Raw genomic sequence first — 21,684 nt, forward strand, 5'->3', positions numbered from 1 at the left:
ACAGGTGCACTGGGAAGACAGTGGGCTGGGAACAGAAGGATCTGGGCTGACAAACTGGCTAGGAAAAATTTCACGTGGACACCTTGAACAGGATGGACACAGGTGCACCTCTCAGTTCTTGAAGTCTCTGCCTTTTAGGCATCTCGTGGTAACTAACATGCATTATAAAACGAGGAGAAGCCCCAGTAGAAAGCTGTATGTTCGTATGAATTAAGCAGGTGCAATACATGATGGTAGAGGTTTTTCTTATTAAGGCAAAATATATGAGATACAAAGCTTATCATAATGTCTTTAAAATGTATACTACAGTAAGTGACATGTAGTCATTATGGCATTATGACATCCTCATAATCACAAAGCCCTCACCACAATCCACTTTCCAGGCCAGTGAGGTGGCTCACTGGGTAAAGACACTTGCTTTACAATCCTGAATTCAATTCCCGGAATCCACAGTAAAAGGAGAGATCTTCCAAAAGTTGTCCTCTAACTTCCTCTGCACTCCATGGCAAAGGTGTCATCTAATATACAATTCACACACATTCACAGACACTCACACCATCATTATCCTCCTCCTGCTCCTCCTCCTCATAATAACAACAATAATAACAACTGTTAAATCAGGAGTGAGAGGTGAGGAGACTGATCTCCATAGAAACAGATTATCCTTTATTAGAATAATGACTGGCTGGAATCCCTCTGCGGGGAAGGAGGACACTGTGCCCAGGCACAATGGTTTTATAGGGAAGAAAAGGAAGCTTTTAGGATGGAAAAATTTCATATGCAGATCTATTTCTTGTAGTATCATGTTCATACAATGCCAGATGGATATTCTTATCAGTATGTGACCTTGTCAGGAGCTTCCCAGCTCACCCGAGGCTATGAGTCATTAACACTTCAATATCAGTGACAATGACAATAATAGTAATAATAATTATCATAAAATATCAAGATACAAAATAATTATTACAATCCCATTTTCTCAGCCTCTGGGATGAAGTTGCTCTACAATCTGTTCTATGAATGATTCCACAATTTTATAGCACGAATCTTTGAGGTGCAAATCGCTTGTTCATACCTGGAATGCCTCTTTCCTTTTTAACCATCAATTGCAGCCACCTGTGTTCTAGCTAGCTGTGCTTCCAAGATCTCTCACTGCAAAGCATCTTCCTTTGTAATTATTCTCAGCCAGAAAGCTTATACTTCAAGGACAGGCAAGGAGTGGAACTAGTTTACTTTGTAAGAACCCAGGAATGCAGGAAATCCCAAGAAAGTTTGTGCAGAGTACAGTGTGAGGTGATGGCCCTAAGTCTTTCTTCAATTTTGCTTTTGCCCAAGAGTAGCCCGAGACCAACAAAGCAGCAACACAGAAAGAACAACGGCCATTTCTATGCAGTTGAGATCTGAAGCCAAGCCCTTTGTATTCCTGACTTTTCATTGGCCCTGTCATCCCCCCCCCCCGCCCCGTTTTATCTGCTGGCTGCCGGGTAGACAAGGACTCATACTGAGCTTTGGGAGGAGAGTTAGGTCGGCTTTTCCCCATTGGTTGGTGAACGTCTTGGCAGGCAGCCAGTGGGACTATTCACCTAACGAGCCCTGGGCTATGCCAGAGCAGCAGTAGTTGTTTAGCCACACACACAGCATGCTCATGACCCCATGGGTTCTATGATCACAACAAACAGCAAAGCAGATAGCTCCAGCTCTGCCAGAATTGATCCTTGGCCAGCCCTCTAATTCCTAGCTAGACAGGTTTAAGGTAGCTAATAAGTAACTTGATCGTAATTTTTTTTTAAGCAACATGAACCTAACAGGCAGTTTAATTGCTTTGCATAAGTGAACCCTGTAATCACAAATTGGACCCTTTACAACTGTCACCTGTCACGGAGAATGAAATGTCTGGAGTGGAGACCCTTCCTTTTGCTTGTGTTAATACTGAATCAAAGAGGTTTTTAAGGCAAGGGAGGTGAGGAGAACATGTGTTTATCTTTTAATGCAGAAACCGTAAAGATCTAGCCTTGCCTGAGGCAAGCAGCAATTTCCCCCTCTCCCCTCTGTATCCCTGTGTTAGCTTGCCAGTGAGCTTCCAATCCCAGATACTGACTATTGATTGGCATGCTTGTTTAATTACCCAGCAGAGTGGGTTCTCCACCAATCAATTTCTCTTCTAAAATGCCAGCATCCTGCTCCAGAGGGAGGAGGGGCTCAATTAATCTTTGTTTGCTTTTTAATTCCTGCTCTGAGCAGAGTACATGCACACAGAGGTTAATTTTTAAATCTCTCTCCTCTTACTTCATTGCATTCTTACTTTGCCCTGGACACCTGAGTGACCCTAAAAATCCTTTTGCCCCTTCTTACTGCTTATTCAGCGTTGTTAAACTGCTTCACAAATCCTGGCCTGCTTCTTTCTCAGATCCCTCCTAGTCAACAACAGTCCAGAGGTCTTTCAGGTTTGCATCTGTGTCTGAAGTCTTTTGGGGTCCTCTCCATGTTCACCTCCACGACAGAAGGAAGGGGTAGCCTCTGCTTATGCTCATTTCCTGGCTTGCTCCCAGAGCCTTCTTATCGGATCCAGGAAATGTGTGGGTTCAGGAGTCCCTGCATTTTAAGCGCTTTGTAAAGTAGGAGTGAGTACTCAGGTCAGAGCCCTGCAGACGCCGAGGAACTGCAAGATCAGGGCACCGAATTTTTCTGCAGTGAACTGAATGTTGACAATGACATTTCCAGGTCTTCAGATAAAATCTTTCCATTTGTGTCTAATGTTAACTTTTACCTGATCTAGCCTCAAAATATTGGAGCCACATCAGGGCTGGCAGTACTGCAGTCAGCAGAAGCGGCGTCTGTTCTGAGAGTCACTTCTGTTGCTAATGCTGACCTCTGGTTCATAAACTGGTGAGTTAGACACAGACCTCCGAGCCTGCAGAAGGCCTAGATTAGCTCGACGCTGTGAGTTCTTAGCTGCGTCCAAATGCACCAGCTTCCATTGAGCTTTGCTTGGGTCTAGCCTGCAGTTTAAGACCAGCTAGAAGAACATTAAGAGGTCCTGTTGAGACTAATTTCTGCACATAAGAAGCTTGCCTGTATTTGGCTATTATGTGTTTCCTTTTGCCGGATAGAGTGCAAAAAAGCCTTTAGAGCCAGGAAAGCATCCCATAGGGACCACTGCACTCCATTCTTTCCCAGGATGTTAAGGCCTTGACTTAGCCACTTTCAGCTTCTAAACTGCGCAACTCCAGCTGGGAAGCTAGCAGCCCACATTTTGGGTCTGTGATTTTGTACTTTTCTACTGGGATATTTAATATGATAGCTAAAAATAAACAGACTAATGGAGAAGGTTTTCTTTTTTAAATAAGGCCACTCATGTGTTATCAGAAAACTACCAGGAGCTAAAAGCTCCTAGCTTTTTAGTATCCGAGAGAGGAAACCGCAAGCTGGCTTACCGCCAGCCCCAGATTAGTTGCAGCTGCCCCCAAGGTCCCGGGGCCTGTGACTAAGACAACTACAACGTTGTACAGATTGTCCCAGAAGGAACTGAGAGCATGTCAGAGATTAGAAAGACGGAGCTGTGTATGAACACACGGATTAAACTACGGGGGTAGTAGTGCCACGGAGCCAGGGCTCAGGGAAGACTGCCAGCCACTCTCCAGAGGACAGGCTTTCCACTGGGTTTCTCTGAGCATCAACTCATGCATTTCCAAGCTGTTTGTATCTTTCTCTCTCATATCCTTCCACTCTTGTTTGAAAAGCAGTGGACCCGGTGTGTGTGGGCTTTTTTGTAAACCTAAGAGAGTTGACTGAGAATGAAAAGATAAAATGCTGAGCCGCTGGGAACAGCTCCAAAATCCTTTCTCATTGATCTGAAAAGTCACACCGTAGTGACTTTAACCATGCAGACTCTTAAAATGTATTATGAGCATCAATGTTTATGTTCACGTTCTGTGGTTTTGAAACCCAGGGTGATAATCTAGCAGTAGCCACGACTTATGCAAACTCTGAGCTGTGTAAAACCACAGGGAAGGGAACAATTGTGTGAGTAGGGAGGTAACTCTGTCCCATTACCGGGATTGAATGAATCAGTGTATTTACAAGACTGGGAGAGAAAGAAAATAAACAGCAACACACTTGAGCATGTGCGCCTGCACAGACATACAGATACACACACACAGACACACAGACACACAGACACACACACACACACACACACACACACACACACATTTTTTGCTTTTTTATGTTAAATCCTCTGTCTCATTTTAAATTTCCCCGAAATCAAAGCCTAAGAAAGGTTCCCCTTCTAGTAAGTCTCATCAATGCTACAGGTAGTTGGTTTCTCCAGTGGGGAGGGATAGTAGACTAGGTAGTGGGTAGGCCTCTCACACACTCATCTTTAGTCACCCAAAAAATCAACTATTTTTGTTGTTGTTGTTCTCCCACTCTGGGTGTTCTAGAAGTGACTGGTGTAGATGATAGAGATGCGGCATGTGAGGCCTCAGTTCCTCGCACTGCACAGAGAGATGGGTAGAAAGAGGATGAATGCGGGTGGCAGTGAAAAACTGTAATAAAATGCCAATCCAAAGCCTGCCCATGATATATGACTCCTAATGCCACTGACCCAATCCTACTCACCTCAGGACCATGCCACGAGTTTCTCGTTGAAGTTCTTCTGTGGGAACAGTGCTTGAGTGAAGCAGTAGGCACGAGAAGGAACTTCAGGATAAGGACAGTCTCAGGGTTATTTCCTACAAAGACCCAAAAAGTCAAGGAAGCGGTGGCATGGCACCTGCAGTTTGAATCAGGCATCATAAGGGCTAAATGTTACTGAGCCTACAACTCAGGCTGTGGAATGATTTGCATCCATGGGGAAACAAACAGAAGCCCTGCACTCATGCTACAGCCTAAAACAGCAGCCACTAAAGCAAGCAGACTGCACAAGAAGGAAGTTATCTGGAATACATAAAAGGTAGTTCACAACTGCCTGTAACTCCAGCTCCAGGGAATCCAAGACTTTACACTTTCTTCTGGCCTCCTTGGGCACTTGCACTCAAGCACACCCCCTTCATATATATATGTGTGTGTATATATATATATATATATATATATATATATATATGGGTGTGTGTACATGTAAATCATATATATATTTGAAAAATGTTTAAAATGATGGAGGTGAAAGTAGACAGCAGTTTCTTCTGAAGCCAAATTATGGGACTTTGTGTTCTATATTCCTTTCTTCCCCAGTTTGGCTGCTGCTTTGCAGTTGTTGAAATGCATGAAGTTCTGGTTTCTGTGTCCAGGAATTCTTATATCATGAACACTTACATGTCTGTCCTTTCTCATGTAACATACCAGGAGAAAATATATTTGCAGAGAGTATGCCTTGTAAAAAACTTGTATTTAAAGCTCAATGACAAGAAAATGAAGAGCTTTATTTAAAAATAAAAGTCATGAATACAAACTTCACTCTAGAAGATGTTGTCCTGGTTAATTTTAAGTCAACCTGACACAAGCTGGAGTGATTTGGAAGAAGAGACTCTCAATTGAGAAAAGTACCCTGTAAGATCTGCCTGTAGGCAAGTCGGGAGTGCATTTTCTTGATTAATCATTGATTAGTCAAGGCCCAGCTCTCTGTTTGTGGGGCGCTCCTGGGCTGGTGTCTCTAGGTGCTATTAGCAAGCAGGATGAGCAAGCCATAGGGAGCAAGCCAGTAAGTAACACTCCTTCATGACCTCTGCCTCCAGGTTTCTGCCCTGTTTGATCTCCTGCCCTGACTCCCCTCAGTGATACATTCTGATATGAATTTGTAAGTTAAAATAAACCTTTCACTCACCAAGTGACTTTTGGTTATGGTTTTTATCTCAGCACCAGAAACCCTAACTAAGACAGATATACAGGTGACTGATAAGTAAGCAAAACTGCCTACCATCATCAGTCATGGCAGAAACACAAAATAAAGCTATGAAGAGATTCCACTATATTCCCACCTGGAAAAAAAACAACAGATTAAAAATTTTGAATACAGAGGTGTTTTTAAGAACATGGAGCTTTTGACACTCTTATGGGAATGAAAATTGGGGTAATCAGTTTGGAAAAGTTGCGTTGTATTTTTTTTAAATAAATTTCAGCACAGAGTTTCTATGTGACGTAGCAATCCCACTTCTCATTATTCATAATAACTACAGACCAGAAACTATTCAAACATACATTCAAGAGATCAATGCACTGTAAATCAATACAGTGGATTATCACCAGTAATAAAAAAGGATGAACCACTGATACACAACCAGGAAAAGCATGTGCTAAGTAGAATCAATCTATCAGGCACGAAGGTCAAATGCTGCATGGTCCTGTTTATATTGTAGAAAGAAGAAAAATATTGTCTTCAACTACAATAGGTTCTTAGTTGGCATGAACTCCTGTAACAAAGATAAAAGAAAAGATTAATGGTATAAAAGCAAACAGAAGTATTCTAACATGCCCATTTTGTATAAATATAGGAGGTACCTAGGAAATGGCTAGTTCTCAGGTCTTTGAGTTCTAGCTTACATAACAAGGGCATCAAAAACAGGGCATAGTTTTTGGAAAGTGACATGACAGAAAAATGACTTTAGGTCTCTAAGGGTGAAAATTTGTAGTAAGGCAAATAAATGGCAGGCGAAACAAATAAACAAAACTAAGCATGGGATTCCTGCCTCCCACAGCTGGACAGAGCTGTCTCTTGTAAGTTGTCTACACACATGCCCACAGACAGACTGGCAGATACACAACGCAATTAAAAAATAAACCAGACATGGTGGCACATGTTTGTTTGTTTAATTTTTTATTTAACTTTTATTAATTACACTTTATTCATTTTGTATCCCCCCATAAGCTCCTCCCTCCTTCCCTCCCAACCCCACCCTCCCTCCCCTTTTTGCATGCATGCCCCTCCCCAAGTCCACTGATAGGGGAAGTCCTCCTCTCCTTCTTTCTGATCTTAGTCTATCAGTTCTCATCAGAAGTAGCTGCATTGTCATCTTCTGTGGCCTGGTAAGGCTGCTCCCCCCTCAGGGGAGGTGATCAAAGAGCAGGCCAATCAGATTATGTCAGAGGCAGTCCCTCTTCCCATTACTATGTAACCCATTTGGACACTGAACTGCCATGGGCTACATCTATGCAGGGGTTCTAGGTTATCTCCATGAATAGTCCTTGGTTGGAGTATGAGTCTCTGGGAAGTTCTCTGTGTTCAAATTTTCTGGTTGTGTTGCTCTCCTTGTGGAGTTCCTGTCCTCTCCAGCACTTGCTATTTCCTACTTCTTACATAAAATTCCATTCACTCTGCCCGACAGTTGGCCATCAGGCTCAGCATCTGCTTTGATAGTCTGTAGGGCAGAGGCTTTCGGAGACCTTCTGTGGTAGGTTCCTAGGTTGTTTCCTGTTTTCTTCTTCTTCTGATGTCCATCCTCTTTGCCTTTCAGGATGGGGATTGAGCATTTTAGTTAGGGTCCTCTCTTTTGCTTAGTTTGTTTAGATGTGCAGATTTTAGTGGGTTTATCCTATGTTGTATGTTTATATGAGTGAGTATAAACCGTGTGTGTCTTTTTGCTTCTGGGACAACTCACTCAGGATGATCCTTTCCAGGTCCCACCATTTACCTGCAAATTTCATGATTTCCTTATTTTTCATTGCTGAGTAATACTCCATTGTATAGATGTACCACAGTTTCTGCATCCATTCTTCAGTTGAGGGGCATCTGGGTTGTTTCCAGCTTCTGGCTATTACAAATAAAGCTGCTATAAACATGGTTGAGCAAATGTCCTTTTTGTGTACTTGAGCCTCTTTTAGATATATGCCCAGGAGTGGTATGGCTGGATCTTGAGTAAGCACTATTCCTAGTTGCCTGAGAAAGTGGTTGTACAAGTTTACATTCCCACCAGCAGTGGAGAAGGGTTCCCCTTTCTCCACAACCTCTCCAGCATGTGTTGTCACTTGAGTTTTGATCTTGGCCATTCTCATGAGTGTAAGGTGAAATCTCAGGGTTGTTTTGATTTGCATTTCCCTAATGGCTAGTGAGGTTGAGCATTTCTTTAAGTGCTTCTCTGCCATTCGGTATTCCTCTACAGAGAATTCTCTGTTTAGCTCTGTTCCCCATTTTTTAAGTGGATTACTTGGTTTGCTGCTTTTCAGCTTCTTTAGTTCTTTATATATACTGGATATGAGTCCTCTGTCAGATAAAGGGTTGGTGAAAATTCTTTCCCAATCTGTAGGCAGTTGCTTTGTTTTGATGACAGTGTCCTTTTTTTACAGAAGCTTTTCAGTTTCATGAGGTCCCATTTATTGATTGTTGCTCTTAGAGCCTGTGCTGTTGGTGTTCTTCTGTTCAGGAAGTTTTCTCCTGTACCAATGAGTTCTAGGGTATTCCCCACTTTTTTTTCTAGCCGATTTAATGTGTCTGGTTTTATGTTGAGGTCTTTGATCCACTTGGACTTCAGTATTGTGCAGGGTGATAAGTATGGATCTATTTGCGTTTTTCTACATGTAGACATCCGGTTGGACCAGCACCATTTGTTGAAGATGCTATCTTTTTTCCATTGTATGGTTTTGGCATCTTTGTTAAAAATCAGGTGTCCATAAATGTGTGGGTTTATTTCTGGGTCTTCTGTTCAGTTCCATTGAGCCACCATTCTGTTTCTATGCCAGTACCATGCAGTTTTTATAACTGTTGCTCTATAGTACAGCTTGAGATCAGGGATGAAGATACCTCCAGAAGATCTTTTATTGTAGATCATTGTTTTAGCAATTCTGGGTTTCTTGTTATTCCATATGAAGTTGAGAATTTTTCTTTCCAGGTCTGTAAAGAATTGTGTTGGCAATTTGATGGGAATTGCATTGAATCTGTAGATTGCCTTTGGTAAGATGGCCATTTTTACTGTGTTAATCCTGCCAAGCCATGAGCATGGGAGATCTTTCCATCTTCTGATATCTTCTTCTAATTCTTTCTTCAGAGACTTGAAATTTTTTCATACAAGTCTTTGACTTGCTTGGTTAGGGTTACACAAAGGTACTTTATGTCATTTGTGGCTATTGTGAAGGGTGTTGTTTCCCTAATTTCTTTCTCAGCCCTTTTGTCTCTTGTATACAGGAGGGTGGCACATGTTTTAAGCCCAGCACTCCAGAGGCAGAGGCAAGAGGATCTCTGTGAGGCCAAGGTTGGCCTGGTTTATATAACAAATTTCAGGCCAGAAAGGGCTACATGAAAATAAAATTAAAAGAAAATCTTAGTGAAGTTTATTATAGTAATCTCTGTTCTCCTAGGAAAGTAGAAGGGTTTTCAAGTTACTTATGGTATTTGTAAGACAGTATCTTGGGGTTAGAAAGATAGAAGGCAAAGAATTACCAGCATTTCCTTTTTAAAAATTACTTTTAGGTCAACAACTCTTCATATTTGGGATACATTTCTACCTCTTACAGCTCATAGAAACCATTCCTGAAGAACACTTTCCTGGCAATTGGATTTATTTTTCTGAGCACCTTGGATAATTGCTGCCCCAGTAGGAGATGACTTCTGGACACCATTCATATTCATCCCTTCTTGGAATAGCTTTGAGCTTTTGAGAATGGGGTCTGTGTATGTGGGGGGGAGGGGGGACCAGGGCTGGGAGACAATACCAGAGCACAGTGCTTGCTCAAGGTAAAATTCTAAACTCCCAAGATCATTCTATCTGTCCGTTCTCCAGGCTCCAGAGGCCAGAAGAGGGTGATAAATCACACTCATACCCATACTCTCACAGCTTCAGAGCATAAATGCTGCCTTGCAAAACATCCAAGTTTTCTGCATTGATTTTTTTTTTTGATACACTGCCTTTCCATACTAACAGTGCTATCTATGAATGTTTAGAGGAAATAAGCTTTCTACATAATTTTTAGGATCATGTGGAGGCCATTAGCAAGTAGATTTCCAAGCTAAATTTTGTGTAGCTAAAGCATGGAGAGAAATCAGGCAGGCTTTGCATTAAACCCTTGCTCTACCACATACTGTGTACGTTTGGGTAAATTACCTCATCTTCATAAGCCATCATTTTCTCTTGATACTAGGATTCTTATGAGAACTAAATGGAAGCACATACAAAGCATTCAGGCTAGTGACTGACAAATAGACAAAGATCTTAAATAATTAACTGCAAATGTACAAATAGGTTAGGCTTATGGAAGGTAATGTTCATTGTTCATCTGTTTCTGTGTAACCCTGCTGCCTGCCTGATTTTTTTTCTTGAATTTGAAATACGAGTGAGTTTTCAAGGTTGTAGATATCATTACCATCACTCATATTCCTTGTTTACCTAATGAATTCTATCACAGTGTCTAGGAGTAAATCTCTCTAGGCCAACAAACACTCAGTAGGCAGCTCTGTTGTTTGCTTTTGGGTGGTCTATGGAGCTGCAGTTCTTTCAGTTCTTATTCATTGTTACAGTCTTAGATGTTAACAAGTTTCTCTCTTCCTTTATCCTCTGTCTATGTACTCAGTGCAGTCTGTTCTAGTCACTGGGCACAGCTCTTCAGAGAGAGAAAAAGACAAGATGTGATTGACAGAGTCTTACTACGCAGCCCTGGCTGGCCTGGAACTTAGATGTTCACCTACCTCTGCCTTCCAACTGCTGGAGTTAAAGACCCATGACACCACACCCAGCAAAAATGTGATCTTGCTCTTATATTTTTCATAATCTAGCGAGGGAAAAAGATCATACCAACAGTGATAATGTTAATTTTCTGTAATAGCGGGTAGGACTGGGTGCTTAAGAGCTCACTCAAAGAATGTGGTCAAAGAAAGGGCTTCCTGAAAAGGTGGAATGTGAGCCAAGTCTTAGAAGATGGTTGCTAGTAGTTGGAAGGAGCTATTTAAGGGCATTCCAGGTTGCAAGACACAGAAACAAGAGAGTACCTCTCATTTGGATGGAATGCAGGTATGTTTGAGGCAACTTAGGGGTGGTTGTGGTTTGAGTGAAAATGGCCCCAAAAGCTCATATATTTGAATACTTGGTCCCCAGTTGGTGGGTTGTTTAGGAAGGGTTATGAGATGTGACCTTATTGGAGGATGTGTGTTACTGGGACGTGGGCTTTGAGTTTTAAAACAAACACTCCATACCCCGTTAGCCCTCTTTAGCTTATGCTTGTAGATGAAGATGTGAGCTCTCAGCCACTGTGCACATCTGCCTGCTGCTATGATCCCTGGCGTGATGGTCCAAGACTCCAACCACGTGGAACTGTAAATCCCAAATCAAATGCTTCCATTTATAAGTCATCTTGGCCATCATGTTTTATCACAGCATTAAAAAGGAACTAAGATAGAAGTTAATTCTGGGAAGTGGGGGATTGGTGTGACAGGCCTGACCATGCTGCAATTGAAAAGCAGTTGAACTCCGTATGCAGAGCTTACAGGGCATCCTTAAAAGAGCTTGAAAGACAGTAGAGCTTTGAGCAATGTGAACTCTGATGCCCATCAGAGGGGAGTCATATTAACAACTGGGCTAGAGACCATTCTTGTGATTTTGGCAAAAAAAGTGGCTGATTTTTGCCTACTTGCTTTTGCTGTCACCAGCAAATTCATCTAGTCTGCTCCTGTGTCCACTGGTACTATAACCTACTTCTGTGGGACTCCAGTGTAGTCCCAAACTCCAGTTCTTTATTGTACACTGAGAATTGGTTGTTCTATAGGACTTTCCTGGGACTCCAGCACCAGACTGGGACTACTGAGACATCTAGTGTCCTGGACTGAACAACGGGATTCATGGCCGTTCTGTCAGGAGACAGCTACTATTGGACTATGCAGAATACAGCCTGTAAACTGTTTTAGTAGTATAAGCATTTTATATATTATATGTAATATAACATGTATTACTAAATAATATATAATTTTAGTAATTTATATTTATATATTATAAATAAATACATACATATATGTAGAGTGAGAGAGAGTGAGAGCCCTGTTAGAGAACCCTTACTTATACATGGGTCAAATCATAAAGGTCTCAAGAACATCAAAAAAATGAAGAACTCTCAACACATAAAGAAAATGGAAGGTAAAGGTGAGTCTTTGAGTATGTTAAAATCAGGAGTGACATAAATCAATTAACAAGTTTAGAAATGAAATTCTGGTATGACCGGGAGGTGTGAGTCTCAATGTAAGAGAGATTAAGAGATGGCTGTACTCACTGGTTAGCACATTATGAAAGCTAGCACTGGAGCAGGTATAGAGGAATGAGGGAACTGCTTTAGGAAACTGGATTTGACCAACAGTTCTATTTGGGCAAAAGATAGATGGTGCTAAAGAGGAAACGAAAGGTGGTCCTCGGGGTGTGGCTATTACTATAGACAAGGACATGAAATGCCGGAAGAGCACGGTATAGTGAAGATATCATCCGTGTGTGACACTTTACTTTTCTTAGACATGTGCCATCTCTTTCTCTCTCTCTGTGTCCATATCTATGAGTGTCTACACACTTGTATGTGTGAGCATGTGTGCTCATATGTATACATGTAGAGGCTAGAGGTTGATGTCAGGAGTCTTCCTCACTCTTTTCCCACCTCACCTTTTGGAACAAGCTCTAATCAAACTTGGAGTGCGGTTTTGATTAGATTGGTTTGATGACCTGGGATTTTTCTGTCTCGGCCTCCCAGGATGGGATTCCAGGCTCAGGTCACCATATCCAGCTTTTATATATTTTCTGGGGACCTGAACAAAGTCTTCATTTACACAATAAGCACTTTGCCCTTTGACCTATGCCCTCTAGCCCAGATTACTCAGGCTTGACATTATGTTCTGTATAACAACATTTTGGGGTTTCTGGGAGGATTTTTGACTCATTACTAGATGATTTAAAAAATCCCACCTAGATTTGAGTTTCAGAATGAGATATTAAAAAAAAAAGTAGTATTACACTTCTGTTTCCATAGCAAACTGAAGTGTTTTTGATTGTCAGTAGTTTCCAAGAAAGTGGACAAGTATTTCAGGTACTTAATACTTAACCCTGAAATTTACCTGTGTTTCTGAAGGCAGGAGTGGTGGTGACCCGTCTTCCACATATCCATGAATTCATGACCAGTCTGCTTATTATCTCAAGCTATGACCGATTTCCTGCTGTTGTGTACTGGGACTGTGTGAATCCATGAATCAGTTAGACCCTTGGGTTTAGAACGGCAAGAAACCACACTCCTTGGTTTTCCAGAGATATTGGCTCACTCCAGTAAAGTGAAGCTCCCACTCCTGCTACCAAGCCAAAATTAGTGTGGGAAACAGAGTGAGCCAGACAGAGGAGATCCCAGTGGGCAGTGTTCCCACAGTCCCAGGCGCTCAGAAAGCAGGGTGACCTCACTCAGGCATGCTTCTGCAGCTACTGGCCTGGGGAGCAATGCACACTTGTGTGTTGAAAGTAGCCCTTCCTTCACGGTGAGAGCCTGAGTGGATCCTGGACCCCAACCCATCCTTTTCTATAAGACTCTGGACAGACATTTACTCAAATGTAAAATAAGGGCCACAAGGATGATAGAATGAGTTCTTTTATCTTCTTTTCAACAGAGCTTTATCAAGTGCCAGACACTGGAGAGTGGTGAAGATACAGCTGCCTTCAAGAATCATGGAGACCCTGCCTTTGTGATCCAAATAGGTTAGAAGGTGTAAAGCTGCTTTGGCAGATGGATGGAAAATTCTGACTTGGCTTGTGTATTGCTTTACTACTGTTGGTGGAAACTGAAACCATAAATAATAGGGCTTAATGTAATTTAAAAAATGTATTTTGCCACGTTGCTGTGAAATCAATGTGTCCCCAGGGCCTGGCTCCTTCCACAGCTTTAGGGAGGAATCCTTCCTCAGCAACATTTTTTCAGCCAATGCTCCTTCTTCACACGGCCTTCCTCCCTGTTACCTGGCTGTGTTTCCCTGTGTCCCAAATTCTCTCTTTTTTTAAGAACTTTGGTCACTGGACTAGAGAGTCAGTTCAATAGTTAGGAGCATGTACTGCTCTTGCAGAAGGTTAACGTCTCATTACCAGCTTTGTGTTAGGTGGCTTACAGTTACATGTAACTCAGTATAACTCTAGCTTCAGGGGATCAAATGCCCCCCTTTTTTGAGCTCCATGGGTACCCCATATATGCATATATGCACACATACAAACTCATGTAAAATAATTTTTTTAAAAATTTTTACCCTCCTATAAATATTTTTTAATTTAAATTTAGGTTCTTTTAAAATAATTTATTATCATTACATCCCCATTGTAGACCCGTCCCTCATCTTCCTCCAGTCCTACCCTCCTCCATCCCTTATTCCTCCCCTGCCATCTGACCTTAGTCTATCAAGTCTCATTAAGACTGCCTTCATCCCCTTCCTTTGAGGTTTGGTAAAGTCAAACCCCCTGGTGGGGGAAGTGATTGAAGAGCAGGGAATAGAGTCCATATCAGAGACAGCCTCTGCTCCCTTTACTAAGGAATCCACCTGGAGTTTGAGCTGCCTATCAGCTACATCTGAACAGGGAGTCTAGGTCCTTTCTGTGCATGGACCTTGGTAGGTGCATCAGCCTCAGCAGGCCACCCTGGGTCCAAATTTATTCACTTTGTTGGTCTTCTTATGACACTCCTGTCACCTCCAGGTTCTTCTATTCCCCCACTCTTTTCTACAGCTCCCTGCTCTCCACCCGAAGTTTGGTTGTGAGTCTCAGCATGTGCTTTGATCCACTATGGGTAGAGTCTTTCAAAGGACATCTATGGTAGGTTCCCATCCTGTTCCCTCTCTTCAACTGCTTCCACTGTCTACTCTATTTGTCCTCTGAATGAGAATTAAGCACCCTCCCTAGGGTCCTCCTTGTCATTTAGCTTCTTTAGGGCTGTAGATTTTAGTATGGTTATCCTATATTATATGGCTAATATCTGCTTATAAGTGAATATATACCATGCCTGTCTTTCTGGTTCTGGGTTACTTCACTCAGGATGATGTTTTCTAGTTCCATCCATTTGTCTGCAAAATCCATGATTCACTTGTTCTTAATAACTGAGTAGTGTTACATTGTGTAAATGTACCACAATTTCTGTATCTATTCTTCGGTTGAGGAACATGTAGGTTGTTTCCAGATTCTGGCTATTATGAATAAAGGTGCTATTATTGAGCAAATGTCCTTGTAGAATGGTGAAGCATCTTTTAGGTATATGCCCAGGAGTAATATAGCTGGGTCTTGAGTTAGCGCTATTCCCAATTGTCTGAGAAAGTGCTAGATTGACTTCCAAAGTGGTTGTACAAATTTGCACTCCCACAAGCAATGGAGGAGGGTTCCCCTTTCTCCACATCCTCTCCAGCATGTACTGTTACTTGAGTTTTTGATTGAAGTCATTCTGATGGGTGTAAGATGGAATCTCAGAGTCATTTTGATTTGCATTTGCCTGATGAGTAAGGATATTGAACATTTCTTTAAATGTTTCTCCACTGTTACATAGTCCATCTTGAGAATACTCTGTTTAGTTCTGTACCCATTTTTTTGTATCCATTTTTTTGATTGGATTATTAGGTTTGTTTGAGTTTAATTTCTTGAGTTCTTTATTTATTTTGGATTTTAGCCCTCTGTCAGATATAAGGTTGGTGAAGATTTTTTTCCCAGTCTGTAGGCTATTACTTTGTTCTGTTGACAGTGTCCTTTGCTTTACAGAAGCTTTTCAGTTTCAGGAGGTCCCATTTATTCATTGTTGATCTTAGAGCCTGAGCTGTGGTTCAGGAAGTTGTCTCCTGTGCCAATGAGTTCAAGGCTCTTCCTCACAGATTTAGTGTGTCTGGTTTTATGTTGAGGTCTTTGATCCACTTAGACTTTAGTTTTGTGCAGGGTGGTAAATATGGATCTGTTTGCATTTTTCTCCATGTAGACATCCAGTTAGACCAGCACCATTTGATGAAGATGCTCTCTTTTCTCCATTGTGTGGTTTTGGCTCCTTTGTCAAAAATCACATGTCCATAGTATGTGGGTTTATTTTTGGGTGTTCAGTTTGATTCCACCAATCCACCATTCTGTTTCTATGTCAGTACCAGCCGGTTTTTATTATTGTTGCTCTATAGTACAGCTTGAGATCAGAGATGGATCCCAGATACTTCCTAGGATATTTTATCATACAGGATTCTTTTAGCTATTCTGGGCTTTTCGTTTTTCCATATTAAAATGAGAATTGTTCTTTCAAGATCTGTAAAGAATTGTGTTGGTATTTTGATGGGGATTGCATTTAATCTGTAGATTGCTTTTGGCCATTTTTACTATGTTGATCTACCAATCCACATACATGGGATACCTTCTGATATCTTCTTTAACTTCTTTCTTCAGAGACTTGAGTTTTTTGTTTTTTTTTTTTTTTTCTACAAGTATTTCACTTGCTTGGTTAGAGTTAAAGCAAGATCCTTAAATGCTTTTTGTGGCTATTGGGAAGGGTATTGTTTCCCTAATTTCTTTCTTAGCCCATTTGTCTATTTTTTTTTTAATAAAGGAGGTCTTTGACTTTTTTTTTTTTAGTTAATTTTGTATCCAGCCACTTTATTGAAGGTACTTATCAACTATAGGAGTTCTATGGTAGAATTTTGGGGGTCACTTATGTATGCTATCATATCATCTGCAAATAGGGATTTGGACTTTTTCCTTTCCTATTTGTATCCCCTTGATCTTCTTTAGTTGTTTTATTGCTCTACCTAGGACTTCCATTACTATATTGAAGAGATATAGAAGTGGGTAGCCTTGCCTTGTTCCCGATTTCAGTGTAATTGATTTAAGCTTTTTTCCATTTAGTTTGATGTTGGCTATGAGGCTTGCTGTATATTGCCTTTACTATGGTTATATATGTGCATGTATTCCTGATCTCTCCAAAACTTTAAACATGAACAGGTGTTGAATTTTGGCAAATGCTTTTTAGGCATCTAAGGAGATGAACATGTGGTCTTTTCCTCCAGTTTTTTTGTTTTTTGTTTTTTAATTTGGTGGGTTACATGATGAATTTCTATATATTGAATTGCCCCTGCATGCCTGGGATGAAGCCTACGTGGTCATGGGGGATGGTATCTTTGCTGTGTTCTTGTATTTTACTGAGTATTTTTGTGTCAATGTTCCTAAGAGAGATAGGTCTGAAATTCTCTTTCTTTGTTGGGTCTTTGTGTGGCTCATTTATGAAGGTGACTGTGGCCTGATAGAATGAGTTTGGCAATGTTCCTTCAATTTCTATCATGTGGAATAATTTGAAGAGTATTGGTATTAGTTCTTTTTTGATGGTCTGGTAGAATTCTGCACTGAATTCTGCTCTGATCTTTTTTTTTGGTTGGGAGGCTTTTGATGAATGCTTCTATATTCTTAGGGGATATAGGACTATTTAATTTGTTTACCTGATCTTGATCCAAATAGATCTTGATCTATTTTATATGGAAACATGGGGGAAAAAAAACCACACACACACACAATGAAGATTCATTTATCCTTCACTGTTTTCTTCTTACCACCCACCCCAATCTTGTGTGTGTGTGTGTGTGTGTGTGTGTGTGTGTGTGTTTATGTGTGTTTATGTGTGGGCAGAGCCCAAGGAGTTTCATACATTGTCTTTTACTATTTTGTTTCTTTTGTCTCCCTGAGTCCTGAGTCCTCTATTCTGTTTTGTGGGTTGCATGGAGGCTGTCCTATCACTTCAATGAGGAATTCAAGCTAATTGTCTTCCAGGATGCTCTTCATTTTGGACTTCTTTGAGTTTCTCCTTCAAGGTTAGACACAGGTTAAACACTGATTTTTTTTTTTTTAATCTGTGTCTTAGCCAGGAATCTACATAAATCATGCTGTGTTTTTCTAGCTGTGTCATATCATGATGTCAACTTTGTCCCATTATTTGTGAGACTAAGTTTGTTTATTATATCTTCTGCCAAATTTCCTCATTGTGAAAGTATCTCTTTCCATTGTGGTTAAGAGGCAATGTTCTGACACCATGCACTGCTCTCCACAGCTTTCTCTTGTGGTTCTAGGATACACTGATTGTCCTTTTCATCAACCAATTATAGCCACAGGATTGCAAAGCAGACATGTTTTAGCCTACTTCTTTATTGCTGATGCTCTTATGTTAAAAAATAAAATGAAATAAAGTAAAAAATACAACAAAATAAATAAAATTTAAAATGTCATTTCTTACTCTCTTTTTGGGTCAATGGACTCAGGATTTCTTTTCCTTTTATTATTTAATTTAAAAACATCATTATTATTTTTATGCTCATATCAAGGCAAATGAGGCTTCTAGGAGTCCCTTTAATCCAGATCCTATGGTCTTTTAATGGAGGCTCTCTATGATGACCTTCAGCCTTTTCTTGCTGTATCCCTTTTTGTCATTATGATGAAATACCCCAGCAAATCAGCTTAAAGGAGGCTTGAATCATGTTTTTAGGTTTCAATCTCTGACCACCTGTACCCTGTCATTGTGAGCCCATAGAGGCAGAAGGGCATGGGGGCAGGGATGCTTGCTTCATGACAATCCAGATCAGAAGAGCAAGAGAGGAAAGGTCCAGGGAGAAGATTTGTCCTTCAGCCACATATCACCAGTGACTTGCCTTCTCCAAGGAGAGTTCACACTAATTTCCACCACTTCCAAACAATGCCAACAAATTACGAAGTCATTAGTGGTTTAGTTCATTGATTAGGCCAGAGATGTCATGATCTCATCAGTTTCCCACAAGAGCCTATTGGACAGACATTTCCTTTCCAGACAATAACACCTGCTTTTTACCCTGGGCCTTCCCTGTTCCATGCCTGGAATTGGCCATGTCTGTGCAGAACCTGTGTACATTCTGTTGTCGTGCTGTTGTGCTTTCCATGCAGCACTGGATTATGTTATCCTAGCTACTCACCTGAAACTGATTTATTTTGTGTGCATACATACATATATCCATGTGGGTGTGCATATGCCATGATGCATATATGAAAGTCAGGAGACAACTTATGTAAGACAGTTCTCTCCTACGATATAGGTGCCAGGGATCGAACTCAGTTTGTCAGGCTTAGTGGCAAGCACCTTTATCTTGCTGGCCAAACTCTGTCTTCATGAGGCTTATATTACGACTGCTCACCAGATGCCCTCATAATTTTAGTGGCTTACCTTCAGGAAGTTCCCGCTCTAGCTGGTAGCCTTGAGATCTGTCACTGAAGTAAGAAAACTTTAAAGCCAAAAGGGGTTCCAGAAAGTCATAAGCTGGTACTGTCTGGGGCTCACTAGGAGTTAAGTCCACTGCTCCTGACAATGCCTGTTTCTACTTTCCACTGTCAAGTTGCTTCCTTATGGACCACTTCTAGGAAGTAATCCCCATGCCTGAGATACGTGCAGCCATCTGCTTCCAAAGAAATCAAATCGAAAACTCTTATTACTTAAAACCCGAACCTTCTTAGTGAAGGCCCATTTGCCTCACCGTGCTTTCATGCCCCTGCTCCCTCCCTTCAAACCAGAGCTTGTGCTCACTGTCTCCAGTGCTCGGCAGCCTTAGAGCACATCAGGTACTTGTGTCGGTATGTTCCGGAAAGGCTCTTGGCTCTCCTTCATATGAACATGTTCACGCCATCTGTGCCCTAGGTTCCCTCACCTGGCATGCTTTCCCATCTTTCTTAGATCTTATAGGTCTAGACCTATTAATTCTCATCAACTTATGATCAAGATCCCACAATGAATGGGTACATACTCTTCCACCTTCCACTAAAGCTTTAAATGTGTGTATGTGTGTGTGTGTGTAGCTGTACTCTACAATAAGAGAAAAAACACTCTAGACATAAACACAATTCTGGGATGTGTTTATAGGTGGATAAATTACAGTTACCCGGCCAAGCAAGGGCAGTGGAAACTTGAAAGTCTGCATGCCCTTCCTTGCCCGTGGTGTGACTGTGATCCCTGTGTGAACTAGACATGTGGCACACCCCAGGAGAGTCAGGAAGCAGAGGGCAGCTGGCACAGTAGCTCCATACAGCAGAGTAAGTCTCAGTGGCTCAGAGGAACACTTCCCATGTCTTGTATTATTCTAGAAGATTCTGTGGAGGTTTTCCTAGGTGAGAATAATATTTAAATCAAAAGACTTTGAATGAAGCAGATTATATTTCATGGCATGGTTGGATTCATTTAGTTGAAGTACTAAACCTAAACCAAGGCCCGTGGAAAAGGAATAATTATCCAGCAGGTGGTCTTCAGATTTGAGCAGCAAATCCTCTTTGATCTTCAGTCTTTGGCTAACCTACTAAAACTATGTTTTGAAAAACATATCTTTAGCTGGGTGTGGTGGCATACACCTATAAGCCCAGCACTCAGGAGGCAGAGAGTGGATCTCTGTGAGTTCCAGGCTAGCTTGGTCTACAAAGCAGATTCCAGGACAGCCAGGGCTGTTACACAAAGACATTACTTCTTAGAAAAACAAAAACAAAAACAAGCAAACAACTTCCCCCAAACAAAACAGTCTTATCTTTATTTCATTTCTTTTTATTTATTATTAAAAATAATAATAAATTATTTTATTTATTATGCATGTGCATATCACAGTGAAGATGTAGAGGTTACAGGCTGGCTTTGTGGAGCTTCTTCTTCATTTAAGAGAAATCCAGGGATCAAACTTGGGTTGTCAGGGTTGCACAACCCGCTAACCTATTTTGCAGATCAATCATACAGATATTAATTTGCCAGTCCTCCACAACCACGTTAGCCAATGCACTTCTTCTCTCTGTCTTTCTGCCTCTGTTTCTGTCTGTCTATCTCTGTGTATCTGTATGTCTGTGTGTCTGTCTGTCTTTCTCCCTTTTATGTCTCTCCATATTATTAGTAGTTATCTTTCTCTGGGTAACCATGCCACTGAATTGAAACCCAGAAATAAACCCAAACTTCTACTTTTCTACAAGGAAGCCAAAACCATACAATGGAAAAAAGAAAGCATCTTCAACAAATGGTTCTGGTCTAACTGGATGTCTGCCTGTAGAAAAATGCAAATAGACCCATATTTATTACCCTGCACAAAACTCAAGTCCAAGTAGATCAAAGACCTTAACATAAAGTCAGAGACTCTAAACCTATTAGAAGACAAAGTAGAGAAAAGTCTGGTATTCATTGGCATAAGAGGAAACTTCCTGAACAGAACACAAAAGCATAGGCTCTGCAATCAACAATTAATAAATGGGCTATCATGAAACCGAGAAGCTTCTGTAAGTCAAAGGACTCTGTCAATTGAACAAAGTAGCAGCCTACAGGTTGGGAAAAGATCTTCACCAACCCTGCATTACACTGAGGGGTAATATCTAAAATATACAAAGAATTTAAGAGATTAAACACCAACAAAGCAAATAATCCAATTAAAAATGAGGTACAGAGCTAAACCAAGAATTCACAACAGGGGAATCTCAAATGGCTAAGAAGCACTTAGAAAAATGCTCATTGTACTTAGTCATTAGAGCAATGCAAATCAAAATGACTTTAAGATTCCATCTTGCACCAGTCAGAATGGATAAGATTAAAAACTCAAGTGACAACACATGCAGGTAAGGATGTGGAGAAAGGAAAAATACTCCTTCATTGCTGGTGGGAGTGCAAACTTGTACAACCTCTTTGGAAATCCATCTGGTTCTTTCTTAGAAAATTGGGACTAATTCTACCTCAAGACCCAGCTATACCATTCCTGGGAATATACCCAAAAGATGAGCTACCACAAAA

At 41.0% G+C, this 21,684-nt stretch overlaps 1 long non-coding RNA gene across 1 annotated transcript in view; it reads left to right on the top strand.

Annotated features, from left to right (window-relative positions):
* LOC132648951 (uncharacterized) overlaps positions 1–21,684 on the top strand; it is a 117,139-nt gene that overhangs the window by 47,171 nt on the left and 48,284 nt on the right. The window contains exon 3 of the long non-coding RNA XR_009587351.1: positions 13,544–13,631. This is a non-coding gene — a long non-coding RNA (uncharacterized LOC132648951). The remainder of the gene's footprint in view (positions 1–13,543; positions 13,632–21,684) is intronic.

The sequence above is a fragment of the Meriones unguiculatus genome, chromosome 18, assembly GCF_030254825.1.
Source record: "Meriones unguiculatus strain TT.TT164.6M chromosome 18, Bangor_MerUng_6.1, whole genome shotgun sequence".
NCBI classification, from domain to species: Eukaryota; Metazoa; Chordata; class Mammalia; order Rodentia; family Muridae; genus Meriones; species Meriones unguiculatus.